This window comes from Phasianus colchicus, chromosome 4 (assembly GCF_987193195.1).
Source record: "Phasianus colchicus chromosome 4, bPhaCol1.hap1.1, whole genome shotgun sequence".
NCBI lineage: Eukaryota > Metazoa > Chordata > Aves > Galliformes > Phasianidae > Phasianus > Phasianus colchicus.
The window spans coordinates 11,320,943-11,343,105 of record NC_143439.1 but is presented as its reverse complement, the minus strand read 5'-3'; the positions used below and the strand labels follow the sequence as shown (position 1 = coordinate 11,343,105).

Sequence of the window (22,163 nt, the reverse complement as noted above, 5' to 3'; positions counted from 1 at the left end):
TTATGAGGAACTCCCTATATTTTAGATGAATGGCATCTGCTTAACCACCCTGTCCTTAGACATCAACACCAGGTCCAGTTGTGTCACTATGGTGGAAAGGGATCAGACAGAACTTTGCAACAGGCATTCTTGCCGATGCTCTCAAATGGTCCCTCTGCTTTATGCTGACATTTAACCCAGTCGCAATACAGAGCAGGGAGATTGTTATTTCTAAAAAGGGAAAACCAAACTGCCAAATCACAACTGATAGCGAGGACACGGCGTAGATACGTATTTAAGAAAACATGGATTTAAACACCTTGCCTGCCTTCCAAACCAAGGCGATGTCACAAACTCAACCTCAGCCTTCCCAGCTCATCCAGGAGAGCACAGTGGCTGTGCACAGCCAGGGTCAGAGGCACCAGCTCCTGGCAGCCCCAGCACACCCAGCACCATGACCTGCTGCTTGTTGCAGGGCTCCCTGACTGAATATTTTGCATAAAAAAGGCACGAATCCTAAGCCAACCCTCTGCCCCTACCATCCCCAAACTGATGCTAGAGACATGCAGGATTCTCTGTATGAAATGCAGGATGATATAAAAGCAGCCTGCTCGGTCCATCTTAGAATAAAGCACACCCACAGCACAAGACAAGGCTATTCTGGGTGAGCAGTGCTTCTTCTGGAGATGCAACTGTCTGTTTTCAGGCCTATGTTATTCTGCTGTTATAACAACTTTGTCTCTCCCATGAAGGCTATGCGACTTGCCTGAGGCTGCAAGCACTTTTTTAACCATTTTCTAGATGGCTAAAGCAAAGTCCTATTCCACTGCACTCACTTCTGGTTGGCACACAGATAAAAGGACCTCGTCTAATTATCCACCCTGCAAATCCACATGAGACACCAAGCATTAGCTCCTGGTGATAACCAAGCCAAATCTGCCCTGCAGATGTCCTAAAGGGGATCGGGGCTTTCCTAAGGTTGGATTGCTTCTTTCTTAAATCATAACCTGTACTGAAATACTTCTGATGTTGCATCTCCTACAATGGCAACTCTTCTTACTTTCAAATGATACTTCTTTTCTATTTGAGAATTTTTAATTAAAAATACTTTTTCTTTCTTAAAGCAAGTCAAATTGACCCAATTGGGGTCAGGATAAGCGCAGAATCTCTACCTCATTTTTAGTGCCTATTCTGATAGGAATCAGACTTTCCTGCATGCGTCCAAAGGAGCTCATTTCAATGCACTTCAGACAACACAGGTACCTCACAATGGCTTTACAGTTGTGCTCTTTTCTTTATTAACAGCATCCCCTGAAGTAGAAGCACAAAGGTGGTTCTCAGAGACAGGAATCCCAGGATGCTTTGGGGAAAAATATATAAACAACCACTCTGCTGTCCTCTAATATGTTACTAAAGACACCATCGTTCCTCATCCCTCCAGAAGTGTTCTTAATTAAATAAGAATCTATTAAAAAATACAGTGCCCCTCAGCGTAGACCCCCACCCCCACCCTTCTCTTTCAATTTTAGCAGCGATCTATCTTGCCTTCTCTCTGCCTGGGAGCTCATTAGGAACAGCCCCGTCTGCACGCATGCATCACCTAACACAGATTTGGAGGGAGACAGGCAGAAGAAAAGGAGAAAAAGAAATTAGGAAGTGAATGAAAATAGCAGGTCTGTGAGACGAGAAAGCTGCTGCAGACAAAGAATGGCCTGTGCTCACCAGGGAATAGCGAGGGCTGGGGGACAAGCACAGGTGGCAGGGACTAAAACAGAAGCTGCTGCGTAACTCTGCAGCAGAGATGCAGCACTGCTCTAAATTGAATTATCAACAATAACCAAGGCAAACCAGACCAATCTCTCATGTCAGTTTCTCTAGGTGGCAAAACGTTGCCATTAAACACTGAACTTGAAAGGGAAGTGCAAAGCAGTGTGAAACCCAGCCGCAGTCCCTGCATCCCTTCTCCCAAGGTCCAGTTTGCCTCGTCTGAGCAGTCCGGCCTTGCCAGAGCAAAGAAAGCAGAGAACAGGCGGCGTGGCCTTCCTGGCAGCTGCAGGGAGACAAAACCAGCACCCTTCCCACAGACCAGTGCTTTCAGAACACACAGTGCTTCACTGGGGAGAGCCCTAGGCATTTGTGCAGGGGATGCAGCCTGAAAAAAAAAAAAAAAAAGAAAGAAAGAAAAAGAGTGGCCAGAAAGATGTCATCATTCCCTCCAAAACAAATGGGTCATCAGCTCACCCTGTCCTTTTTCCCTCAAGTCACACGGTCAGACCCTTGCTAGAACTCAAAGTCATTTCATCTGATGGCTTTTTTCCCAGTAAACTCTCCTGTGAGAGTTCTGCTCCTCCTGCCTACTAAGCTCACACTTGTCAGAGGACAGACAGCAGAAGCTGTAAGCCAGGCTAAGGAAACCGCAGTCACAAGGAGTTGCAAGCTTGATTAGATATTTAATAACACCAACATATTAAGAAGAGCAGTGACATGAAAAACAGGCTTCGAGAAGCCAGGGAGGTAGCTGCAGTTTTAATAAATCCTTTGCCAGTCTGGGAAGCAGGAGGGCAAGGGAGAGCTGACCTCAGCTTGTAAAACTGAGGCGGGAGTTTAGAAATGAGACCTGGCAGCAATCTGGAAATTAGTCCTGGGATGTGACCGACTGCTGCTAGGACACCGCGTGCAAGGACACCGCTTCATGTCTAAAACACACATGGTCAGCTCTTGGTTTCTAATACTGCTTCCTGAAAGAACTTAAAGAAATCAGAAATCTCGGATCCTTTCCAGAAACAATCCAACTGCTGCATACGGATGGGCAGGATCCAAGTTCTGAGCAGGTACAAAGCATGGCTCCTTCCAAAAGGAAAAGTGCTTTGTAAGGAACTTGGTAATGAAATCAGATATTCTGTTTTAGCCCCTTAGTAACAGGGAAGCATGAGAAAAAAGAAAGAAAACCAGAAAGTATTAGGAGTCATTAAAAACAACTAATAAGTGCAATAATCACTTTCCACAATAAAAATACCATTTTATTTTATCAGCAGCTTAAAATGAAGGGCACTGTTTCCAGTGGTTAACCTGTCATCAACAGAAAGAAGAAAAAACTCAAATGCTGGTGTTCAAAGTCAACTTCTGACTTTCACTGGTCACCGTGTCAGTGGCACTTTGAGCTGAATACCACCTGGGAAAAACTGCATCAGACCTTCAGGTCTCAGCGGACGTTGCAAACACCAGTCTGGGGTGCTGTTCACACTGTCTGCTGCATCCAAACTTTGCCTTCCACAAGGAGAGGTAACACACACTGAGCTGACTGCAATGTAGCTCCTACCCTAGGACAGACCTGCTCTTTCTCAGAAATATATCAGAGCACTTGAATGTGTTTTGGAAAGAAGACAGCAGAAATCACGTTGTCCAGCCACAGAACAATCCTGCTTCTAACCTATTTAGGTTATTAATGAACACAAGGAGTGACATCCTCCCAGACGTGCACTGCAGACACTGTTTGGAACAGCAGGGAGGGAAAACAGAACGGCAGCACAGGGGCTGCAGGTACCGTGGCTCCCACTCAAAGCAAAGGAAGAACACTTAGGCACAGTCTGGGTGAGCACGAAGATGAATATTAACGTGTATGATAGTTACTGGAACCTTTACTATTTAAATTACTTGGTTTTATGTTATGGTGAAGGCCAACTGACAGAAATAAAACATTGCTTCTCTTGGTGCTCTCTACTTAAATTGCAGCAGTAAATATTTTTTAAGAGTAGTGTTGTCAAATCTCAAGTACAGGTTCATCCCTCCAGATTGTACATCATGCTAGCTTGTTATCTACCATTTCATTATGAGCTTCCATAAATAAACTGAGAGCTACCTTTCTCCTGGGCTGGCTGCTTCCAGAATTTGTTCTGCAAGGAGTTCTGCCCTTCAAATCTTCTCACACAAGAAACAACTTCTTTGTGCCTGCTAAAAGTGAACCAACTTCGCACACCTGCCCCAGCTGCCTGCAAGGAACAGCTCAGTAGCTGCAGGGATCCAACGTTCTTGCGCATCACAACTTTAAACAGAACATGTGGATTGTTTCCAGCACACTTAAAGAAACACAACAGATAAAAAACTCACCTTTCTAATATATTCCTATCGCTCTTCTCCAAAAGAGAAATAAAACAAACGATAGATTGAAAACGCTAATTTAATCTTAACCAAAGGAGAGTGAAACGAATCTATGTGATTTCTGAACAGGTCTGAGTAAAAAAGAGCAATAACTGAAAAACGTGCCTTCCCTGACTGCTGAGGCTGTCATTACCTAAGACCATTTCCCTTCCAAACTCGCAGCTCCTGTGAGTCACCATGCGTCTGACTGCTTCGCTGAGCCTCCCCTGTTCCGGCTGTCTCAGAAACACGCACAGCTTGTCCAGTGAAGTGCTAAACCTCAGCATTTTGCAACCTCCAAGTTTATCTAGCAATTACATTTGCTACAAAAAAAAAAAACCAAAAACACTTCTGTTTGCTGAAACACATTTATAATCATTTTTGCTATTTCTGAGAGCATATAGAGAACAGAATGCCCCGGCATGTACAGTAACTAAAAGCTAGAGACGGGTCTACTTTGTGGTTGTTATACATGCTGCTGACAAAGGAGATGCTGTTTGGTAATGACATACATAAAAGATTGATATTGGCCTTTATTTCTGTTTCCTGATTTAACTTTTGTTTAAGAACATTACTGCTTTGGCTTGCACACGCTGCCTTCCAGTAAATCACAGCACAGGCTTACAAACAGAGGGCCCTCCAGCTCTCCCCGTGCACTCAGGTGGTGATTAGAAGACCTCCCTGTATCATAAACCACAGGTCTGGAGCTGATGGCTGACACACAGTCTGTAGAAAGAAGCAGCCGAGGATGAAAAAGGGAACTGTTGCACAGAGTGCAGATAGATTTATTGTCTATTTAATTACTTTGGGTGGTTTGCAGTGGCAGAACAGAGCCTTTAACTGAAATTATTACAGGTTTTTGAGTATTCAGGACTCCATAAACATGCAAATGTCTAAGCAGCGACAAACTCAAATCACAGTGCAGGCACCGACTAGCTGGTGAAGTTTAGCATTAGATACTGCCTGCTCATGCCAAAGGTACAGAACAGCCTAGATGCTAACTTGGCAGCACTGCAGAACCATTCGGTCCTGTATTCCTCTGCTTCAGCAACAGAGGACAAAAATAGATGCAACTTTTACAACTGGCAAACCTGGCTCCTCATTCTTTTCCTCCAAACCTCTTCCTACACCTTTAGATCCTTCTAAGATGTTTATCCATCTCCCCCACCCCCAAGACCTTGCCTGCAGCATCGCAGTATAGGAATTTGCCTGGCAACCTGACATAAATATCCAACCAACCAGCAAATAAAGCCTGGCACGCTCTGAGCTGCAATGTTTCTGTGCACAGCCTTACAACAAATCAGAGCTGCCCACCAGATGAGAAATTAACTCATTTTCTGTAGTTCAATTTATAATCTCAAGTTTGAGCAGAGGTGGACAACTGCGTGCCTCTATTTTAGTTTTTTGAATGTATACTGTCCAGAGAGAGCTCTGCTGCAAACATCGCTCTCAACTTCTGTTCAGAAAATATGAAGTGCTCTATATTCTCAGCTGCTGCCCCAGACCTGCTCATATCCAAGCTGGTACGCAGTGCATTTCAGCAGCTTTCAGGAGCAGCACCTTGCAGGGAGTTCACAACACACCAGATTATAAACATGGAAAATTAAGAGAGACCTATATTTCAGCCATGAGTAGACCTGAAGGGAAGGTAAGACAGTGCACTGTTAATGGTTTCACATTAAATTTCTCAATTTCTTCATGCCCCACAAAACAGACCGCTTGTGACTGAAAAGCAAAGCACAGGACCAAGACAGATCAGAAAGAAGGTTCTATCCTGTCCAGTGACTGCATCTGTTTGCACAAAGGCCCAGTCAATGCTCAGCAGCCGAGAGCCCACCGTGCTGATGCTGCCCTTCCTGCAAGCCATCAAACTCCCAAGTAAAAGACCCCCTATAAAGTAAGCAGACAAGGAGGGCTGACATTAAGTGCCACATTGACACATTTGACACATTGTGAAAGTCTTTTTTATCCTTTGTTTAAGATAAAGCATTTGCTAATGCAAATAATTCTAAGTAATAATGCAGTGAGATAATACTAGGACCTGCTTTGTGTGGGATGGAGGTAAATTTAAATGACGTGCCTGGTAAAGAACAAGAAATGGAGATCGGCACCTGGTAGGCTGCTCCCTGCGTACTGAACTGCAAAGTAGCATAGCTCTGTGCAAGATGGATGGAGAACCCTCACCCCTTGAGTGCTGCTGCTTCCCCAGTCCATTACCAAGTGGTCAGTGGAAGCGCCTATCTATCAAGAGTGAGGTCAGGAAAGAGGAGCTCCTGCCTACAGCACAGGCTGCAGCAGGCTTAACACCTCTCCTTCTAGGGGCTGACCAACACAGACAGTAATTTCTACGGTTAAACCATCTTCCTCCCTTCCCAAAGGCTTAATGTCATACAGGATGAGCTGTGTTCTCAATGACCTCTGCTACCTGCAAAGGCGCACACTGCATATTTGGGAAAAAAAAATCAGTCAGTGTAGCAACTGACATTGGGATTCTTGTTTTCATAACCAAAGGAACATAAACTTTCTTCCTCGTTTTTATTTTGCTTTCTGAAACAAAAGCTTGCATTCAGAGGGATCCTGGAAAAGGGGTTGGTGCCACAGAGCGGTCCTGAGGTACAAAAAAGGGGGGAGCTTTATTTATTCATCTAAGAAAAAGAGAGGAAAGGCTAATCCAAACAAACCATGTGTTCTGCCCTGTTGGTCAGTTATGGAGAAATCATGTGTCAGACATCCAATTGTAAGGCACGTCTTCTGAAACCGAAACATAGCCCCATGTGTCTGAATAAGCTCTGCTGCAGTTCCACCGAATCAGCCAAAGAAACAAGTGTGTCAGGCCTCATCCAACAACGGTCACCACCAAGACTCCCGTAATTAAAATCACACTGTGAAACTGGGAAAAAAAAGCCCTGTTTTGATCAGAGCCCAACCAAAAGTACCCCTCGCAGCCAGCCCGCACAGCCACGCGCTGTGACTGCGCTCAGGTCTGTTCTCTGTCGCTGCCTGTTCCCCTGAAGCAAAATGCAGCTGCGTGGCCCTGAGCCAGGCACCAAGATGCTGACAAGCTGCTGCACCTCAGCTGAGGCTTGGAATGGCAGATGAAATGCGTGAAACCAGCCCAGACACCTCTACGCAGCTACTTCCAAATGCGCTTAAAAATATTCCAATAAAATGTTCATTAACGCCGTGACAAAGAGAAGCACATGAATTTAATTCTGCTAATTGCAGTAATCCTCTCGCCCTACAGGGAAAGTTTCTTCCTCTGAGTACTTGGAGTACGTATCATTGCTCAAGGTATTGACAGTTCATATTACTCAATGTTATCTCAGTTACTCCTGCAATTTTATATATATATATATATAAAAAAAAAATTTATATATATAGGTATCATTGCATATATATATACATACATACATATATATATGTAAATGTATATGCCTAATCTTTTTCCCCCAGAGATAAACAGAAGTGGCACGTTTAAAGCAAACGCAGGAAACACGACATTTCTAAAGTGGCAGTGATGACAGCGGCAGCAATGGCAGCAGGTTAGCATTTGGATAATTGAGCCATTCAGGTTAATGAGCTCCACAATTGTGAGGATCCAGTGGGGGGAAAAAAAAAAAAAATCATTTCTTTAACATCATAAGCATGAAGAGGCTGCTAATCCAGGTTTCCCGAATAATCCTATTGTGTGGCAGAGGAAAGAGAAGGACAGAAATGAGGGACTGAACAGAACCCCCCTCAAGCAGTAGCGCTCCCCCAGACACCATCTAGTTGAGGTGCCGAACTGCAGCCCCCAAACAAGACCCACACTGATACAAATCGTGCAGATTCTCCAGCTTACTCCTTCCAGCAGAATAATTAACAATGTTGGCAAGTACATTATCATAAACTTCAGAGTTAACACCCCCACTGCAAAGAACAAAGGCAGTTCACATCTCTCCCGGAGCTCCTGCTGCAGACTGGGTGCAGATTCTGACAAGTTGCTCTGCGCCAATTTAGATTCCGTGCACATTTGGAAGATTATGTTCATAACCACCAGCTAGAGAGCACTTCTTAAACAATGCCGAAAAACACAGAAAACAGCTTGCTGAAAACCTGCACGCCAGCCCAGATCACCTCCCGGTGACAAAAAGCTGCTTTAGCTGCATTTATGCAGAACTCAAACAAATCATTTATAATAATCATGTGTAGCATCCTTTATCTCAAAGGATCCCAGAGAGCTGCTAGACTGAGGCAGCACACACTTGTTACCAGGCATCTTCTCCCTTGATAGGTCTGTGAGTTGGAAGCAGCAGCACAAGCAGATCCTGAACGCGACACAGAGAACGTTCCCACCTCTAACAGGCAGTCAGACAGTGACAGATACAGTCCCTGCCGTGCTTCTGATCTGTGGCCTCAAGAGCAGACTTCAGGTCACCAGTTCGTTCTTTCTAGTTTATCAACTCCAAATGGTCTGACACTCACCTTAAGATTAGCAGCACGCTTTCTTGTGACACTGGAGGCTTACAACAGGGGGACAGTTTCTGCAGGGGGCTTACTGATGGGGCCCAGCTCTTTCTCTTTCGTTTTCCCCCCCAACTGGGACATGATCTCCATGTGCAGGGTCTGTGCTTGCCCTCTTTTGGGATAGTCTGACACGATAGAGGGAGTGGATGCTGAGCGAGGCTGCATTGCTAATAGCAACCCAGGACACTTACAACTTCAGAGAGGCGTGTTTTCTAGCATGCTGAACCAAACAGTAAAACAAACAGTTCAAGGTGCTTCGCTACAGATACTTGACGTTCTTACGGCTGTTGTAATTTATTCTGCCAAGTTGTCTTTCAGACAGCTGTCACAAACTCTGCCAGTGTGACAACAAAGAGCTGACATTTCCAGGAGGCAAGCGATGTCGAAGTGCAGCAACCTTATCCAAGAGGTAAGGAAACAAAGGAAAATAATGCATGCACGGGGGAAATGGTTGGCCCAAAAAGAAACAACTGCACAAACAAACAAACCAAACAAGACTCCAACTGCATCAAAGCAGACCATCTCCTCATCTCTTCTCACCCTTCCCAACACCTCCAGTTCTGGGCTCCGGAATGAACTGCTGCACCCATGGGTCTCGGTTTAACTGGCAGCCAGTACACAGAGGCTCTCTGAGAAAGCAGTGCTCTGTTAGACAAAACCCAGCTCTCAGAAGTTTGGTACTGCTTCTGTGTCTTTTACAGTGGAAAGAAAAAAAAAAACACCAAAATTCAACCCAACAACCCTTTCTCAGGCAGAAGACCCGTTTTCCCCCAGACCTCTGTCAGCTGTGGCACTGTGTTTGGTGCCCATAACACCAGCAGTTCTGACTGGCCATGTCTGCTCCATGTTAGATATTAACGAGGGCTGTGTTGTCTCTGCCACGGCCCTGCTGCACCAGGCAGCCTCTCCTAACAGAAGGGGCTTTCCACAGGCAGCAGCCCAGCCTCTGGGAAGGGTAATGCATCCCAGGGATGAGCACGGGGGCACAAAGGTATCTTCACACTGCTTAGAAGAACAGAGGCGTAAAACAAAGGAGAAAAAAAAATCTGTTTGTAGAAAACTCAGCTGTTTGTCAGCCACAGAATGCTCATTTTTATCTTCAAGAAATATAGAAGATTTCACCTTTGGAGGTGACTTCTGGGTTTCTCTCAGAAATAAATAATAACTACTCCTCAGCAGACAAAGAAACAATAGTCCTCAGACTCTATTCTGGAGGGATTCATCTTTTCAGTTTCTTATACACAGTGGAAATGTAAATTTTGTTATCTGCTGCCACGGAGAGGGAAAGCCAGTGAAAGTTTATTATGGCACATTCTCAGGATTCAAAACATACTGTATCCCATGCACACAGTAATGAGTTTTATTTTAACTGCTCTGGGAGATTGCTTTAGTGGACACTGGAATTGAATAACCAGCTCTGCAGAAAGAAGGAAGCAAGCCCACTGCTGCGCAGCAAAGGTCTCAGTGTGTTGCAGAGGCTGGGGCAGCACCCAGAAAGGAGGGCTGGAATGCACAGCCCCTCTTGGCTACTCCTTCAAAAAAGGAAAAACACATCCTGGAGTCATCATCTGCAGCTACACATACTTCATCAGGGGTATATGTGGTTACAAGTCTTAACTCAGCATGAAGGCAGCTTCCCCCAGATATCATGAGAATATCCACATAGTCAGACATCTGCCCCCACGTTTACATTCTCAGTTTTCTTGCCATTTTAAATGCTGTATTTTACTCTCATTTCCCAGCTATACCCTGTCACTGATAATTCTGGACTGGTGGACAGATGCATTAGGCTGCTCCAAAGCAAAGAGAAGAAAGGATCTTCTTACTAGCTTGAGGAAAACAAGTCACACTGTCTGCACTCACCTGATTATTTGGAGCACAAATGCTCACCTGTCCCCAGCTTTATCTGTTGCACCTCCCATGAAGGTAAATAAGCTACTACACATTAAGAAAACCCACAGTGACACGTCGTTCTACCACCTGCCTACTCTCTTTTTGTCAAAACTTCCTAACGGCTCTTCAGGACCAACTATCTTTCAGTGATGCCCATGGAAATTTTCTTTGCCATTTACATCAGTGAGAGCAGAAAGAGGTCCCCCACAGGCCGGATCCTGCCTTGTCTACTGTACAGAGTTACTAAGCAACGAGTCTGTAAGTGAAACCAATCCAAAGCAAGGGATCATAAAAAAAATAAACCAACACAACAACCAAACCAAACCAACAGTTTTGTCAATAAGATGAACAAATAGTTTAAAACTTCCTTTTTCTCTCTTGAGATCTACTACACGTGAAACACTGCTGTCACTGACTGCCCTGAGACTGCCTTGTTCTCAGTGTTAGCCTATGTTCTCTATGTCAATGACATAAAAGACACATGACTAAAAGACACCTAAGACAGAGCCTGATCTTGGAAGGCCAAAGAGGCTACATATTTTGCTGCTGGAAGCAAACCTTCTGGGACACTGCCAGTGTTTGAAAACAGCCATCATTCCACGTATTCCAATGACATGGAAGAGCAGACATTATTAACAAATACTTTCAACATAAATCAGAAAGTTTTTCCTCATGTTCATATAGAATTTCTTGTGTTCCAATTTGTGCCTATTTCCTCCCGCTGAAAAGAGCCTGGCCCCACCTTTTAGATATCTATAAGCACTGATAAGATCCCCCCACTCCCAATCTTCTCCTTTCCAGACTGACCAAAGGAGTTGCTCTAGGCCCTGATCTAAACCCTGCATCACTGATCACAACCCTCTGAGCTCTGCCAGTCACCCAGTTCTCAATCCGCCTCACTGCCTACTCACCTATCCCTCACTTCCTAAGCTCCCCTATGAGAATGTCATGGGAGACAGTGTCAAAAGCCTTACTGAAATCAAGGTACACAACATCCACTCCTCTCCCTTCTGCTGGTCATAACATCACAGAAGGCTACCAGATTGGTCAAGCATAATTCCCCCTTTTGGTGAATCCACGTTGATTACTCCTGATCACCTTCTCTTTCACTTCCTTTGAGATGACATTAAGAGTAAGCTTTCAATCAATCTTTCAGTAATATTTATGAACTATGGAGTTTGTTGGGTCTGGTTGCCCGACTAGCACTTACTGCATAGCTACGGTTAGCATTAGCAGGAAGCTGCAAGTGAAAAGCTGCCTTGAGAGATCTTAGATCTTATAAATAAGAGAGTGGCTATTCTGCCTAAACTACCAAGGAAGCACAACCAACTTCTGCACATGTTCCAGGCCCCATTATCTCCAGCAGCTCCCCACCCTGCTGTATGAAACTGTAAAGCCACAGCCTGAATCACTGACTGAGCACCTGGGGAAAGGACCTGATCAGCCTTGGGAGAACAGGTGAAGGCAATTCAGCTGTGTGACCAGAAGGGCTGGAGCCTGGCTGCACCTCTCTTAGACCTCATTTAGGGGCTGACTGCCACTGGGGAAGGATCCTTGGTGAAGCTCTCTCTTGCAAACCTAGAATCTTCTAATACGGGTGAGCAATTTCTTCCCTTCCTTCATAGCACCTCCCTTTTGTTCCAGTCCTTTTGTCATCACACCTTTGTTGTAGCACCTTTCCCATTGTATTGATCTGTCCAATTGCTACACCAGTACTGTGCTTTCTCCCTCCAGCTGGTCCCACCACACTCCTCTGGAAGGCACAGACAGAGCTGGAGGCCTGCACCCCTCTGTGCTCACACTATGAGTTCCTAGTGATGTGGAGCTTTCTAGCACCTCAGAGCCTTCAGGCACAGCTGGTCACTTGCCTGAAGATGTTTGGCTGCAGGGCAGCTCGGCACTGCTGTACCCAGTGGAGAAGAACAAGAGGAAAAAAAGACACTTCAGAAGCAAAGCCACGTAGAAGCAAATAAAAACTAGAGAAAGTGAGAATGCAAGAACTGCTCATTATTACATTAGCAAACCTAAACTATTTATAAGCACTACATCTATCTATCACTTCAATTACATGTTTCTAAATGAGGCTGAAGCAAGATATCCATAATTATTACTGAAATGCCATTTTTACATTAGCCCAACAGTTGTATGCGTTCCTCACTAAATGTAATAAGCAAACCACCAATTTATTATTTGCTGGAAATTACAGATAGATTAATCAATCTAAACACCTCTTTTGCAACAGATTTGGTTTCTAACCCTGAATTCCTATTTCCTTTGAATCGCACGAGCTCAGAAAGACCAGAAATGGAGGCAGGAGGAGGAGAGATGCCTTTTCCAAAGTGTAGTGGAGCCCAGGCACAGAGCCTTGGAGGTGCTGCTCAGCTGGTGTGTATTTTAGTTTGCCAGAGACGTAGCTGTGCTCTAAATATTCTCTCTCACCACCTATAATTTTGCTGCCTGTGTTTTTAAAAGTTTAAGCCATGTACAAAGTATAATCTACTCTAGGATAATCTACTCAAACTTTTTTTCCCCTTGTTTTTCAAGTTAAACTGTAACAGGAACAGAAATTGCTAGAAATGGCTGTGCAGGATCTCCCACTGTCAAGTGCTTTGTTCTGTTACTGTCTGCAGCAACAAATCCCTGTATGAGATGAGGGCCGTTTAACGAAAACCGTATTAAAGCTAATGATGAAAGCTGATGAAGTGTTAATCAGTCAAAATAAATACCACGATCTGGCTCAAGTCAAAGAAGTGCAGAAAAACATGCAGCCATCCCATGGCAAGGCTCCCTCCAGCACCCACTGCTGCTGACAGCCCATGGCCAGCCCACCTTGTCCTGGTGGTGGAGCTGCACAAATGGCACAAGAAGCTGAAGACCAGCCAATAGCTGCCCTTCTCCCACAGCTTACTGCTGCCCTCTTGGAGAGTCACAAGAAATCCTCCACCTCCCAGCCTGACTTTACAGACCTCATCTGGGTGCTCAGGTTTGCTCCACCGCAGTCTCAAAAGCTCTCAGCACCTCTCCTGCACCCCTTTAGATCTGCGGATGTTAATTAGCTACTGAGCTACCAGCAGGATGCACTGCCAGAGGGGTGCCTGCACCACAGCTTGTTTCAAGTTTCCCTGCTGCCATTACTGCCTGTTCCATACAGCATCCCACTCTAGTTCATGGCAGCTCAGCGTTTTGTTTGTTGTCCTGTGACTACGGAAGTATTTGCAAGTTAAGATACCTGACCACCCCCTCCCCAGATGTCAAGTCATGCTAATATCTATTATTCTGCTTCACTGATTATATTTCCATAGCTGTTCATTCCCTTCTCATCCCTTGCCTACAAGGAAGCACAACATAAAAGAAGCATTATGAAAGACAAAGCAAAATAAGAAAACCCTGAATATAAGCCCAAGTGTTATCTATCTACATATTTGTCTGGCCTTTGACAATGTCTGACGCCTTCACATTTGGCTACCTGTTATTCAGACTGTCAGCTTTCTGGGGAAGGAACTTGCCATGGTGGGGGAACCTTAAGAATACAGTGCCAACCCCTGACTTACCATAAAGTTTTCAAAAGAAAGGACTGGGACCCAGATACAGACCTCACTTCTCACAGCACACGTGTCATCACACAAGTACTTTAACCAACGTAAGACCATGCTGCTACAAGAAGAACAGGAGTTTGTGTTTTGATTAATCAGTTAATTTTCTGCTGGATCAGCCTTCCCGGCCAGCTAACTGTGAGACTGTAGGAAATTTGGTGCTGGCTTCAGAAGGCAGCAGGAACACACAGCCACAAGTGGGACCCCACTACCAGCAGCACTGCGGATTTGTGCTAGATGAAAAGGAAGCAGCAATGGCAGCCAAAGCCTGAGGAATCTGTCTTGCAGTTAAAGACGCTTGTAAATTTGTACTGAAGAAGAGGACAGCGAAGTCTGACTGCAAATGCACAGGGAGGGTAATCTAATTCTTACATAAATATTTTGAAACAGAGAATTATTTTAAAGTCATTTCCAGCGCGAGTATGTTTTAGCTCTCTGTGAGCCTACTTCTGCTGGGTCTTTTTTCACCTGATTTGACTAAATAATCAAGGATGGTATTTGCTCATGGTGAGCTTACTGCAGAGGTGAGCCATGCATCCCAAGGACGGGCATTTGCACATTCTTCCAGGAGCATTCAGTATTTGGCAGAAGCATCAGAGCACAGAACCCTGCCCGATGGTGCTTATAGATGTTCTAATGCAAGTACACCACATGCCAGCCACTGATGACCTTACTTTCATATCAAAACTTGATCCAATACAAGCTGGACACAGTGAAATAAACAGCAGTTTACCAGTTTGAATCAGACCCCAAACATCTCAAAGAGGACATGGTCAGAAAATACACATAATTAACAACTGTGAGACACACGAAGTGAGTGCTATCATTTTCCCACTGGGGCAGCAGAAAGCATGTAGAGATGGGCACCTCCACCTCAGCACTGCAGCTCTGAACTCAGTCCTGACAACCATCAGGGAACAGCCACTGGGGCTCCCGCAGAGCACAGCATCCCAGCACACGGACAGCTGGCAGCTTGCAGCTCACTGTCTGATGGTGGCTCATGGCATGGTGCCTGACATAACTCCTCCTGCCTTTACAGCAAAGGGCTGCACAGAAACCTACTAAGAAACTTTCTGAATAAAATTCAAAACGAGGAATAGAAGTTGAGATGGTTTACACACAACGAGAAGCAGATGTTCATGCTGAACAGAACTCCAGCTCACTGTGGCTACCACGTGGGAAAATGCAGCATGTTATATTAGCAGGTGAATGAAGCAAATGGATACTTTGCTGAGTAAAATTTCAGCCTTGGCCAAAATGGACCTTTTTCCTTGCCCAGGAGTGCAATTATTGCATCTTGGGTTGCCACTCTTAATAAAATAGAGCTTTTAAGAGGCAGCATATTTTCTTTACCTTTAGGGAACGCCTGGGAAGGCTTTTCATTAGAATGCTAATAGAACAATGGAATTTAACACCAAATTTTTCCCGTTTGAGTCTGAAAGCAAATGCTTTGGTTTAATTCCGACCATAACACTATTTTTTTCATTAAAGTTTTATTCTGATGTATTTATTATTGAGGAGCCTATGAGGAGACGCATTATATTCAAGAATGAACTGAAATGAACTTTGAAGCAAGAAACAAAGCCTGTCTATGCAAGGGAACGAACTGCATAGGAAATTAGGAGATGAGGTTCAGTGCACTGCTCAACAGTTTGTCACTGCGAGACAGCAGCATTTTGTTGTTCTCCAGGCTACAGGCTGCACCTACCCCTGTTTTATTTGGCATATTCATGAAATAACAAAGCACCAACACTTAGCACGCACGTTCACGACGTTTCCTAGATCGGCTCCCGATTAATCTACATACTAATGCAAGAGGACACATTCTGCAACACAAACAAGCCCTGTGTCATGTCGAGTTACATGTTCCCTGGCTCTCCCCAGTGTGTGGGAGGGTGCGGACTCACTGCGGAGCCAGTGTAACCCAAAAACCAGGCGAGACTGCTCACAGCTCCCATCGTCCTTGTCAGTCGGTAACAAATGAGGACGAAAAGAAATGCTTAGCTTCAGACTTGTCTTGCAGCTCAAAATAGCTGCACATCAGCAGGGCCCAGTGCTTCTGCTTCACTATTGCAGCAGACCAAAGATGTAATTTGCGGGCCAGCCAGGCAGAGCCAGAGTACATGGCGAGATATTAAGAAGATTTGGTGCTCCAGCAGGTTTTCCTTACCTCCACTCGGTCCTCTTGGAGCACCCCTTAAGAGCACGGTGCTATAGGCGCTCTGACTGAACACCTACCAAGACCACTGCCCATCTATGCACACAGCCACCTGATTTCCTGCTCTCTCCCATCTTTTCCCCCACCTTCTCACCCGCTTCTCTTTTCTCCCAGTCCCTTCAGATTACAGACTGCTTGGGATGGAGCCCAAACCTTCTGCCTGACACAGAATCATAGAAAGGCTTGGGTTGGAAGGGACCTCAAAGATCGTCAAGCTCTAACCTCCCTGCCACAGGCAGGGCTGCCAACCTCCATCCATCCCTGGGAAGGAGCAAGAATACAGTATAAGGTAAGGAAAAGGGGGAATTACAGCGCACACATGCCTTCTGCTTTGCATGAGGAAAGGAAGCCAAACCGTCCCGTGTCACCTGCTATTACATGAGAAATCTCTTTTTGCTGCTTCTCATTATGGTTTTAACAAAGCACGGAAAGATTATTTAAAACCATCCCGCTACAAAGGGGCAGACTAAAAATAATAATAATAATAAACTGCTGCAGTAGTACAGGTGATCTCCCCAAGCAGCTCTTGAAGGGCGAATCCATCCAGAGCCCTGGGTGCCCTGCAAAGCAGGGCAATACTCCCAAACTTTGGGAAGGAATAGTACAACCTGTTCTCCCTTTCTCCAGAAAGCTGTCTTCTCATTTCAAGGAAAAGGCTTCAAAAATAAAAGCGCCAACTACAAAGAAAACACTTTCCATCTCAATTACTGCACAAACATTCCTTCAAAACGGTTAGAGCTACATGAAAGGAAAAATAAGCGCAAAAAGAATTTGAATAATGCCCCGTGTCGAAGGATTGCTATCTCAATAGCACATGCCCAGCAGGTTTTGAGTCACACGGCTCTGCCAGGTACAAATCTCAGCAGAACGCTGTCTGTTAGCACCTCACAAAGCCTCCGGTTGGTTTTTAACACACCTGCCTCGTGTCAGGTCATGGCATCAGAGCCCTGACACAACCCCAGAGCAGAACAGGGCTTGCCTGACTTGCAGAAATTTCAAGGCACTCCCAGTTGTGCTCTTTAAAAAAAAAAAAAAAAAAAAGGAAATAATCATTTAAAAGTTTAACAAAATCCCAGCTGGCACTGACTAGACGTAATCTTATAAGGGTCTTTTGTCTCTGCCTGAACTCCTCGGGTACGTAGCACTCTTTGCTGTGATAATTGGTTTGGCTGTCCATTCCACCCATCAGGTGATAGAAAACTATCAATCAGACTAAATACAATGTGAGAGAAGTCTCTTTAGCCAATTAGTTGGTAATGAGAACATTAGCCACAGTATCTTCTGCAGAGGGCACCTTAGCAATTCTGGTGGAGCCAGAAGATGACAGTCCTATCTGTGTGATTAATGGAGATCCTGTGACACCACAGGAATTCTGCACAGTTGTGTAAAGTTGGGGGGAACGATCCACTTTACACTGTTAAATATTTTAAGAGCCACAGATCATTTTATATTACGTTACATTACATACACTTAGTTGGTGTCTTGAAATTAAGAGACCTGCAGTAAGGACTGTTTTTCAAGAACTGGAATTTGCTAGATGAAACAAACTGCACAAATCTGAGTAATCCTGAGCAGCAGTTGCAGAACAACCAGACTTCTCCTCGACTGAACGGCAGGAGGGGAAAACCAAGTGAGCCCGTTTCTCCACCTGCTCTCACGTTAAGTATATTCTTTTGAACCTATATAAAGTGGCTTAACTTCCAGCCTGGCAGGTCAGAAGCAAACACCTGTGTGCTGCGCGAGGCAAGACGAAGTCAATATTTGCTTTTCCCAGAAAGATTTTTTGGGACAGAGAGGACTTTACGTGTGAACATGTGAGCAGGCAGAGTGTAGTATATTTGGACGTGCTCTGATCACAATGAAATCTTACCACCGAGTCCTCCATACCCACTGCAAAGCAAAGGGCAGCCGCGTAATCTCAGCCAGAGCGTGGCACCAGCAAAAAGGGGACTCAAGGACCCCATGCACAAACAGTCCCATCAGCCACACCACTGAGCTGTCCTTCAGCCACCGGGGACCACAGCCAAACACGGGCACCCTGACATGGATTGATGGATCAAATCATCTGATGCTACATTTCAAAATCCACACTTCCATATTGCTTTATGGCACAACAGCTTACCAATGCTACCAAAAAAAAAAAAAAAACAACCAACATCCAACAAACATTAAAACATCTTGATATCTGAATTGATTTAGTTACACTAGGAAAAATCTTTACATTGGCACGTTGCAAGGTTATTTTCCAGATTAGCGGAATTTGAGTTAATTGCCAAGTCAACTTAAACAACTCAAGCTTCCTGTTGTGCCTGAGCAGTGCTTGTGGGAGATGACTACAATGGGGCAGCTATTGATACAGCAATTTATTTACACTGCACACTTGCCTAACACAAACAAAGCCTGAGTGAGCTGTGCTGGGGGTGAGGGGAAGGGAACAGAAGGGATTGGTGATGGTGCAGTTATGGGAAGTGACAGGGCAATCAATAAGTTCCAGGTTCAGAGGGCAAATTGAACTGGCAAGACATAGCCTCAGTTTGCATACCAAAATTTCATTGGTGTAAATCCTTTCTGGAGAAGGCAGAACAGCAGTAATGTAACCACTAGGATGACCAAAACCTATTTTTCCTTAACTACCATTCCCAACTGTTATTTCTTCTTCAGTCTTTCCTTGTATTCAGGCTTTGTTAACACACGGTGAATTTTAGATAGAATGTATTAAGAAGTGCCTAGATACCATGGTGATAGGCACACTGGGAACAGCACACAACACAACAGCTGAGATAGACAAATGAGTTTGAACACACTGAGTTTTGTACAGGAGAATTAAAATAAATCTGCAAAAAGAAGAAGAGGAGAAAAAGGTCTTAATGGAGAGTAACACACAACAGGTCTGCCCGGCAAACTCACACCTTTGGTGAGTGAGCGAGCCAAAGCAGTAAGAAGTGCTCTCACAGCAGTGCTGTACAGAGGTGGACACCTGAGAGAAAGGACCCCCACCCACAGGGCCCACAGCACCCCTCACAGCTCACTGAGGCTTTGCAGGGAGGGAGAAAAGAATAAGTCTCCAGGCAGACCTACCAACAGGAATGGATCCAGAGGAGCTTTGTTCCTTTTCTTGAATCAGATCTATGGATCAGATCTATTGTTTAAATGAAGTACACTTCCATGCTTTTATGTAAATTATTTTTTTACGTAAGGGCAGTTAATCTGGTAATGTTGCAAAGAGACTTGTGCAAAACTGGGAATTAAAGCTGGATTGACAATTGTGGATTGACAATGCGTCATCTGTTAATTAAAGGTGAAGTGACAGCTGTAACATATTTCATTGTACAACGCAAAATTATTGACTGTGGCAAGATCGTCAAAGTTTTATCACCCTTTTAAGGTAGTTGGCAGGGTTAAAGAGGCAAGCGCATTATTAGCTCTGCAGAGCACTAAACAAATTTGCCAGATGCTTTCTAACAGACGGCTTCTGGGGGTTAGGAAGGGCCAGCATCACGTCCCAGCCCAGCATCATGTCCCAGTCCAGCAGCAGCTCCGATACGCTGAGGCAAAAGACACGCGTGGCCCACTTGGCTGCGGCCAAACAGCCTGCAGTTCAAAGAAACACCCAGAGAAGTACTACTGGCCCTTTGTGACACTGCTGAACGGACTGATCCATGCTTCAGGTCCCCCCCAACTTCAGCAGGAAGCAGAAGGCCCTGCCTTGGCACCACCATCCCCATCACACAGAACCCCAAAGGAGCTTTCCTGCTCTGGGCAAAGACACCAAAGCATAGCCATTCCAGAGTCACACGAGCATCTCAACCCTCCTTCAGTCCAACACACGTGTTTTATTACTCTACTTGCAATCTACAGTTCACATTATACACTATTACATATTGTAGACTTTGCTGGCTGCCCATCTTTGGGTGACAGCTGAAGAAAAGTGAGGCTACACTCATCCTCTTAGCTTATCAGAAAACCCTTCCCTACTGCTGCTCAGAGCCATCAACGAGTGGTCACAATGTGGCTGAAATAGATCTATCTAAGGATACAGTCTTCGCAAAAACTCTCAATTCCTTAAGATACATTTGAGTTCCACCAGCTGCAACCACAGCCCTCATGTTGCCTACCCACTACTCCTGAAAGCCACGGCTGGGGACATTTGGTGGCTGCAGCACTCAATCAAGAATCACTGAACACGCTGCCCCTCCTCTGAGCTTTAGCACCAAGGTTACATCTGCTCCCTCCAGATCCAGGGCTAACTGCAGTCATCCCCATAACCACAGCCAGTGCTTCACACCGGCCCTTTGACACCAGCACTGGTGGTTTGCAGATGAAATGCACTCACTTTGCTGTGCCTAGAGAACTGTGATCAAGATGCAAATATATTTAAGCAGGGAAAACTTCAAATACAAGAAAAATAACCTGAAAGAAGACTTCACAGTAGGTTAACACTGAACATTAAGCTACCGAGCACATGCTTTCGCTTAGCACTTGAATCACAAAAATCCTGTGCTCTATTTGTGAGCAAGTGAGCCATAACCTATTTCTTTTTACAGAACATGACTACACGGCGGCCAGTTCCTACAGCTACTGACTGTGTGGCTGTCTGCTCACCTGGTCTGCAGCAAGCCCACAAGTGCCAGCAGTGTGCTGTGCAGCCCCCCTCCCCAAATACTTGTAAAGGGGAGCAGTATCATAAGGTGATGAATGTGTCATAATTACTGAGGGCAAGGACAAAGCCCACTCGGCGTTTTGTCTGTCTGAGGCAAAGACAAGACTAATGCCGTATTCCAGTATCGGTGATTAGGAGAAGATTAACAACTACAAAGATCACAGCAAAATAACTTCATTGCGTGAACTCATTTCTTAATCACAGCTTGGAGCTCACGGCACAGAGAAAAACATCCTTGTCTGTGCATGCCTGTAAGTACGCCGGAGCATCATATTCTTTCTTTCCCCAGGTATCAATGCATTTATCTCCAGGACGTGAATGGCTATTATGAATTATCTCCACCACCCTGCGCTCTCCCTCACCCTTCCCTGTAAAGGGGGGGGTAGGAGGAGAGCGAAGAAAAGACGGCACCGTTGGATTCCCTTTCTTCAGCCTTTACCAGCCTGCGGAGGTCAGGATGCTATTGGCTCCGCTCTGCGTGCGAGCTGGAGCTGTTCACTTAGCAACAGAAAGCAGGAGAGGCAGACAGCAGAACCACGCAGCGAGGCGTGCGTGCGCCTGTGCGAGACAGAGGCGAGCAAGGTGTGCAGGACGTGCTCTGCTCACAGCCCTGCGCCCACGGGGACGCAGCAGCAGGGACAGTGCGTGCAGCTTCAGCCCCGCGCACCGTGTGCCTGATGGAGAGCTTCCTTAGAGCTGACCAACGACAACGGGCAACCTCAATTGAGCCTGCATTGAATGCGGGCTGTGAAGAGTGGTTTCTGTGCCTGAAATAATGAGATGAAACGCAATGTGTTTGAAGGGAAAAGATGAGGAAGGAATGAAGCCAGGGTTAAGGTTACCTAGAAGGAACAAATGAGAAATGAGTTGTTTACTGCCATCTACCTTTTTTCATACTGATTATAACAGAAGAAAAAAAAAAGAAAAAACTTCTTCAACTCCACTAAGACACCGCCTGCAGCATTACTCAGCCTCCAGAAGGACATGCTTGTGTCCCAGCCACTTGTAAACAACAAATTTCCTCCTGAGAAGGGAAAGAAGTGGCTGAGAAAGGTGCAGGTAGGAGAAATGTGTACTTCACAGGTCTCAGGGGCTTCAGGAAACACAGGAGAGCTAAGAGAGATTACTAAGCAGTGAGATTCTGTCGTGCTACCACCCACAGTGACAGGGAGACTTC

At 45.2% G+C, this 22,163-nt stretch overlaps 1 protein-coding gene and 1 long non-coding RNA gene across 4 annotated transcripts in view; one reads left to right on the top strand and one right to left on the bottom strand.

The window, feature by feature from the left end:
* The window catches only part of MAML3 (mastermind like transcriptional coactivator 3), a 201,691-nt gene that overhangs the window by 121,666 nt on the left and 57,862 nt on the right, over nt 1–22,163 (bottom strand). The gene's annotated exons all lie outside the window — the stretch shown is intronic.
* On the top strand, nt 12,009–19,102 carry LOC149918052 (uncharacterized). The gene is made up of 2 exons (XR_016465810.1): nt 12,009–12,112; nt 12,250–19,102. It is a non-coding gene; the product is annotated as an uncharacterized LOC149918052 (long non-coding RNA).